This window comes from Magallana gigas, chromosome 4 (genome assembly GCF_963853765.1).
Source record: "Magallana gigas chromosome 4, xbMagGiga1.1, whole genome shotgun sequence".
NCBI classification, from domain to species: Eukaryota; Metazoa; Mollusca; class Bivalvia; order Ostreida; family Ostreidae; genus Magallana; species Magallana gigas.
Genome location: NC_088856.1, coordinates 19,713,242 through 19,721,024, shown reverse-complemented (window position 1 = coordinate 19,721,024; position 7,783 = coordinate 19,713,242). Strand labels below are relative to the sequence as shown.

At 29.4% G+C, this 7,783-nt stretch overlaps 1 long non-coding RNA gene across 1 annotated transcript; it reads left to right on the top strand.

Moving 5' to 3' along the window:
* Positions 1 to 650: 650 nt before the first annotated feature.
* On the top strand, positions 651 to 2,888 carry LOC117682890 (uncharacterized). Its single transcript, XR_010713118.1, has 3 exons — positions 651 to 794; positions 2,097 to 2,212; positions 2,775 to 2,888. It is a non-coding gene; the product is annotated as an uncharacterized lncRNA (long non-coding RNA).
* The last annotated feature ends 4,895 nt before the right edge of the window (positions 2,889 to 7,783 follow it).

Below are 7,783 nucleotides of genomic sequence, written 5' to 3'. Positions count from 1 at the left end.
ACTTATATTTGGATATAAACACAAATGAAATTTATTTTTTCTATTAGAATTTGCAACATTTAGTAAAAAAATCCACTTGGTCTTTTTTTACACTATTAATTAAAGCTATTATTATACATGACTGCACATACGATGGCTCGCAATTAACGCAGTTTAAATATGCATATTGCATACTATTAAGCCTTGTGAATACGAATTTGAAATCTCAAAATAAATATTATCTGTGATTAAAACAAAACATTTTAATCATATCATATGTGTAAATTTTTTAAAGACTAGTTTGTTTATAAGGAAGTTATAATAAATACCATTAGCCCATAAACGTAATTTATAAATTTGATAATCAATAAGAGATAAGGGATTTATTTAAGATTAAAAAATTGAACTTTAGAATACGTGTACTTGTCTTATAATTTTTTTGAAATCACGTACTTTCATAATCTTTTATTATTATTATTATTAGAATTATAAAAACTACAACTTTGTAAAAAATAAATAAATAAATAACTGTATTTAACAAGTGTTGATAAGTAACGAATACTTTATTACCTATCGCGTATGCCATGAAATGCTGTGTTTCTTCCTTAAAACTATTGTTTATACTTTTACAGTTTATCATGTTTATCAGGACTGGCAATCATCGTTAGCAGAATGTAAATCACAGCATAATTCTTATCTTCTTGGAGACGTAAATCTTACTGACCCTCAGCAAGCATGCAATCTCATCCAAGGACAACCTCTTGGTCCTTCAAGGATAGGCATTGCCAAAGAAATTTACATTAGTATTGATGGAGGTAAGTTTCAATATAATAAATGCTTCTTATCTATAACTTTCTTTATATTAGATATCGGTACAATTCACATTAGTTTAAAAACCAGGAAGATTTTATTTTTTAAAGCAAATATTTAACAAGTAAAAAATGTTTCTTCCTAACTATTCATGCAGTTTACTTAAATAACTATCAGTTACAAAGAGGGAAATGTTTACAAGAAATATTGCATTTTTTATGATCAATAAAGCCCTACAATATAACCAGAAACTGTTATCTAGTTCTGCAGAGTAGTACAGTTGTAAATATCCTTAAGGGTAATTTTATAACTTTGTCTTTAGTGTTTCTGACATATTCAACGAAAATGTAGAAGGGAAAAAATCGTTTCTATATTCACAGTAGGTGATATAAACTAAATGTATAATTAAGATTTCCATGAAGCCCTCTACATAAATTGTGATTTTCATAATCCCTAAATCAAGGCTTCAGGTCCTTTGGTAGGGCCAATTTAGCTTTATAGGAAAATGTATAAAACTAACATCTCATGTATTGTCAAAGAAGGGGGAGTTAAAAAATGTATTGTTATTTTTGTCAATTATGACTGCTTTTGTATTGTTGATTTTGATTTTTATTGGGTGGATGGGGGTTGTGTGACAAATATTGCCATATAGCGAACATTTATTTTTTGGTCACTTGATTCATAAAGGTAAACTATTGCTGTTGGTCATTGAAACTTATATTAAGTATTTCAAATTGATTCGCATATGTTACGTATCGTTTCTTTGTGTTTACTGTTTGAATATGTATTTGCAAAGAGCCTATCGCTCACTTGCTGTTAAAATGATTGTTTAAAATTTAGAGGCATTTCGACTCGCTCACTCGCTGTTTTTTTATAAATAACAAAAAATGTTTGTATATTGTGTGGATGACCTTGGCCATAATAGATCATTTGAACCGTGAAAAAATCATTGAATAAATAAGGAAAAATATAGAAAAATATTGGAATTGTTAAGCTAGAATGTATTGATTTTGATAATGATTTACAATGAAAATCTTGTCCATCAAGAAGCATGATATTTCAAAAATTAATATAAATACTGCAGTATGATTTTTTTTCCTTTAAAGAAATAGTTTTTCTTCATTTTGTGTGTAAAAACATTCACGAGGTATATAGCCTCGTGTACTCTCACCCAAACAACCTCAAACACCCAAACGCAAAATACTTTTTTTTTTGCTTTACACAAAAAAAAACAGATGTATTGTTGATAATTTTCATAATATATTAACCAACTTATGACTTATTGTTATTTTTTATTCCCTTTTGAGGACAAGATAAAATTGTACATGTACAGAGCCCTAATCCAAGAAGATGCTTAAAATGCAACAATAAAAATTGTGTGTTTGCTGATTGCTTTGAAAACAACTACTTCGTGTGCATTGAGGTACTTATTGAAATACTGTATGTGTTTTAAAATACGAAGTTCTTTTTAAAGTGTTATATAATTATCAAATGTTAGAATATTGTTCAGGCGTCATTGGGACGGACTGCGAATAAATATTTCCATATGATTACATCTTCATGTATTTTATATCATAAAAAATTAGTTACATGTATTTGATGTTGCATTTTTGGCACACGGGCATTAATAAAGTTTTTGTCCAATTATTCCTTTGATATACCTTTAATATGCCTTTGTGATATGTGTATCAAATAAAAAATAACAATATTTTAGATTATTTCTTAACAGAAATGATGCACTAACTTGAAGTGCTAATAACGATGCAAATGTAGGAACGTAAAACAGATTTAAAGTGAGGGTTAGAGAGCAAAAGTTATTTTCATAAGACTTGGGAAATTACATGTAATGCTCGTATATTTGTATATACATTTACCGAATTCTGATGGGGTATGCACCGGTTAATGACTAATGAAACAATTAATTGATGATTTGCGTTTATTGAATTATAGTTGAAGGTCTTTAATACAATAAAATAGTTTTGTAGAAAGGAACTCAAATGATTTCACAGGAAAATACAGATGAAAGATTAACCGAAACCTCGTCAAGTAGCTATGATACCGACTATGAAATCATTCTGACAGTAACGTCTAAAATAAAAAGGAGCACAGGTAAAAAAAAAAGTAATAATATTTGTATTCCAGCATTTTAGTCTAGAAAAAGAATACTAGTATGTAAAAAGTGTTCTGTATTTACTTATTTCTTTATTTTTAGATGAAATATGACATGTTTTTTTTAAAATAAACTTCTTGTTTATGCATCTGTTAGGTTAAAGTTATTAATTAGAATCCAAAACATATTGTTTTTTAGTTCGCCCCGAATTTGCAGAATTTTTACAATTTAGTGTACCAGTCATCGGCTTCGTGATAATTACATAATTAATTCCCTGTGCATGTTGATTTATTCCTCTTGTGTGGCAAGACTTAAGATGCACAAGCAAAACTCAATAAATTATTCGTTTGTTATGATACGGTAATAGACAAAATCGTACATAATTCAATACATAATTGTGCATTCAGGTGTTCAACTGTGCTATGAATTTCTTGGAAGTTAGAAAATTCCTTTAAATGCATTGATAATAAATGTCAAATTAAAGAAGGAATATGATAACGTGTTACAAAGAGGTAACCTTCTACTTGAAACCTAATACGTCATTTTTCCAACTGCTGAAAGTCCAAATTTGTAAATCTGTTATAAACGCTTAAGCTTATGTTTTAAACATATAAAAGAAAGTTTCAATGCAAACTTTCTTTTTTTTTTCGTTTGAACCAAAATACTGAATGAAAAAAAATAGTGTATGGTTACGAGCTATAAACCCAAAGTTTAAGTTTTGCCGATAACTGGTCTAAGCCGTTAACTGGTAAAATATCAGTATGAGAAAAGCACTGTTTACGCTGTGCATACAAATAATCCTGGGAAGAAAATAAAACCAGTATTGGTACAGCAAAGAGATGAATCTATCCATCAATGAAGCTTAATTTGAGCTTTATTTAAATTTTCAACCTTTCGATATCCAATAGATGTTCAATTTTCAATTCTTCATTGCAAGATTATCAAGAATCAGAAAACAATTGGTTTATATTTCAAAAACAATTGTAATTTACAAAACAATTTCTTTATTATACATCTACATGTAGCAAGCAAACTCGGGAAAAGCGCTCTCTATTCTACAATCGTATACTTTTAAATGGGATGTCCTTAAACTTGTTGATTCATTTTTTGGATAGTAAAATATATCTTTTTTTTTTTAAATCCTGATTTGAGACTTAATCACATGATTTATGATGGTTCATTTTAAAAAAAAAATTCTTTTTGAAACAATATAAATAAATACGTACCTTTTTTTATGAAACCAAGGAAAACTCAATAATTCATTTCTTTATGTTCAAATGACAAGAAACTAGAAAACGTGCAACAAAATACATAAACACCATTTTTTCTTCAGACAGTTCATCTAGTCTTATTGCAGTCCCAGTATGTCTTAGTCTGCTGCTCATGTTGGTTGGTGCACTTGCACTCGTATTTATTATCAGGTAGTGTCATGTTTTTAAACTTTTTCATTTATTTATATTTATCATAAACGTAATATTTTAAAAGCAAAAGAATTGATAAATTAAATATATCAAAAGAGAATTGCATGCAATAAAACTAATTTGCAAAAAACTGCAATTGCATTAATGTTCATTGTCATCGTTATCGTGGATTTTGTAAAACAAAAAACTTGATATTGGCCGGCAGTTCAAAATTAACTTGATAGTTGTTTACATATGCTAATTATTGTTTAATCTTCTTTTCTGAATATTCTCTGCTTAACAACGAAATTACCAAAATCTGATGCATAAAAACATTGATACATGTAAAACCCTATAAAGCTATTAAGCAGTGATATTACCTCGTATAAAAATGTAATGTTAATATTAAAATGAAAAATAACTTGGTTTCCAACGTTTAAAACCTTTTTTATGTTAGTATCGCTTATTTAAGTTTCGAAATGATATGATAATTACATGTATTTTTAGAAAGAAGAAAAGTAAAGTTTCAGATCAAAGAGAACAACCACCTTTAAATGACCCAGCTGATTGTTGCAATGTTGAAACTCGAACCGACAACGACTATTGTGAACTTCAGCAACCTACATGTAACCCCACCAATCAGTCGGCAGACTATTCTCAACTTCAATTCGAGAGTACCAGTAATTATTATGTCGATTTTGATTTAGCTGTACACAATGCTGTCATAGAAAGACCTTCGAATGAAATTTATTATAACATGTCATCTGCAGAGTCTGCTTGTATAAACTTTAGTTTGCAAGTCGATAAAAATGAATGATCGTTAATTGAACATTGCCTACCTATGATCAAATAAATAGTTGTGGGTGCTTGTTTTTATTACCTGTTTGTATTGTGGGAAAGTTTAATGTAAATGATATTTCAAAATGCTGTTTTAGTAGACAAACAGTTTTGAACAAGCAGAAAATTACAATTAGATATGTATTACAATTAGATTCGATAAAAAAATGATGAAATGCTGTTTTGGTAGCCCAATTTGACATATATATATAGTATACAATTATTTAATGCTTGAGCAGTCAATAGACCAGAATATTTTTCCCAAGGTGCAGGGAACAGCTCAGTATGATCTATTGCCCGAGGCTAACGGCCGAGGACAATAGATCATACTGAGCTGTTCCCTGTACCAAGGGAAAAAAAATTCTGGTCTATTGACTGTTCAAGCATTAAATAATTGTTTTATTACCTAATTCCTTTTTTAGTTTTCGGGGTTTACAATTTGCATATTGCAGATGGTTTTCGTGCCATTATGCAATATACTAAGATTTTTTTTCATCTTTTACATGCACAGAACCTGTTGAATGCATTACAACATCTCAATTTAATATTAGTTTACACAAAGGAGGGGGGTCTTGAACCCGTTAGATTTTAAATAGTCTTTTACCTTATTTGAGGCTTTAAGGCTGTTGATTATTTTATACTCCGTTTTAATGACATTGAATTTGGTTTCACCAAGTACTAAAACAACGTCTATGTAAAGGAATATACATTCCTGAGAACTATCGAAAGGATGTAACATTAACATACCCGCGTTCTGAAATACGTTGCCGGTCAAATATATGGCAATCTATTGGCCGGCAGTTCAAAATAGACGCAAATATTTAATTGGTAATAAAACAACAAAATACCTTTGATTAGGTAATAATGTATAATATTTTTATCCAAAGCAACGGTTTAATGGTTTCGGGAAACCCTTGTGAAGTTATTGAGGATAACCAGAAACAGAGATGAACTGCACCTCAAAATTCAGAACTTGTCATTCGGAATAGAAAAAAATATTAACGTTATTGTTCATAGAAAATACACAGGCAGATCATAAAATTAGTTGCACACTGAAATACTGCATAAATATAAACGGTATAAGCCAAATAACAGAATAACTCTTCTATACGCATTTGAAATCCATTTTTCCAACTTTGGAGTAATTGGAGCATTTTTTTGGGGGGGGGGGGGGGGGGGTCGTTCTCCAATATTTTTGTTAATCTGTTTTCAAGTACATGCATTTGTATTTACAAATCATATCTTTCTCTTAACTACTGTCTTTTGAAATTTATTGAGTGTTGTGTAGAAGCATTGCAAAAGATAACTTTTTTATTTTATTGATCAATTCTCATCTTTGTTTTTACTATTTTAAAAGCCATTGGACAATATGACTTTACTTTACAGAATTATCAAATCTATCAGGATATGTGTAACTATTAACGAAAAATGTCTTAAACTCTTGGGAAATGCTGATTCCGCTTCTGTTTTCTAAAACATAATTTCTTAATTCCTTATTCCTAATCAAGTTGCAAAATAACAAACAGCGTATGATGACCAACATTAAGTTAGTTACGCCACATTTTCCAATTTTCTGACTTCCTACTTATGGTTCTGAAAGACCATGCGTATTTCAGACACAAAGACCAGCTAATTTCAGATTGAAAAAAAAACTTTTCTTTTGCTTTAATTTTTTTTATTTAACCTTGCGTTTCTTGACTTCTTACATATCAATCCGCTTGAACATACTTAAGGAGGTTCTATGGTCAACAAATTATCCATCAGAACTACATAAAATTTATTAAAAAAAGGAATAGTTTATATTTAAATATTTTTGAGTTGGAAAAAATTAATATATTTCCTATAAATTTATATAGAGCTTTTATTTCAAAGGAGATCAATACAGTCTATAAATGGCAACAACCATCGAGTATTTTGATAGATATATTAAAACTGCATTTAAATGCGTCATTATTATATAATCAATGTAACTCCTAATTCTGCTATCGAACCCCAAAAACAAATATAAGCAGGTTTTTATCACATAACAGTCAACTCGCCGAACAGTCAACTTCCTTCAGATGTTTGGTCTTTTAAATAAAAAGGAGAAAATTTGACTTCCTTACTCTTTTAACAGATATAAAAACTCATGATTGGCCAAACGGTTTTTACAAGAGCAGAAATTACCCTTCGTTATAAATAATCATATATAAGTATCACCACAAATAGACCAATAACAAGACCGGAATAGAAAAAGAAACAGTATATTATATAGTAGGCCTTCTGTATTAAAATTTGGCACTAAAAGCGGGGTAATTTCAGTAAGCTTTTTGTTAGGAGGGATCTACTAAATGGTCAGTTTTCTGAGCGAAAATCTGCGTAATACTATATAGTCATAATTTTGGGAAGAAAACATGCCTAGGGAAGAACAGCGTACTTTACGATGATCTCTTTATATTTTTTTTTACTCCATCCATATGCAATAGTTTCACATAGGTTTATTCTGTTTTACTTTCGATTTCTTTAAAATGATGACTGCGCTTATGGCCGGGATTTAGATCTTTTAGATCTTTTTGGTCGCTTCTGTTGCGGTTTTTTTAATAACTAAATTTCATTTTTTTTTAAATGAAAGAGTCTTGTTATTTAGATCAAAAAGTTAGCTTTTAGA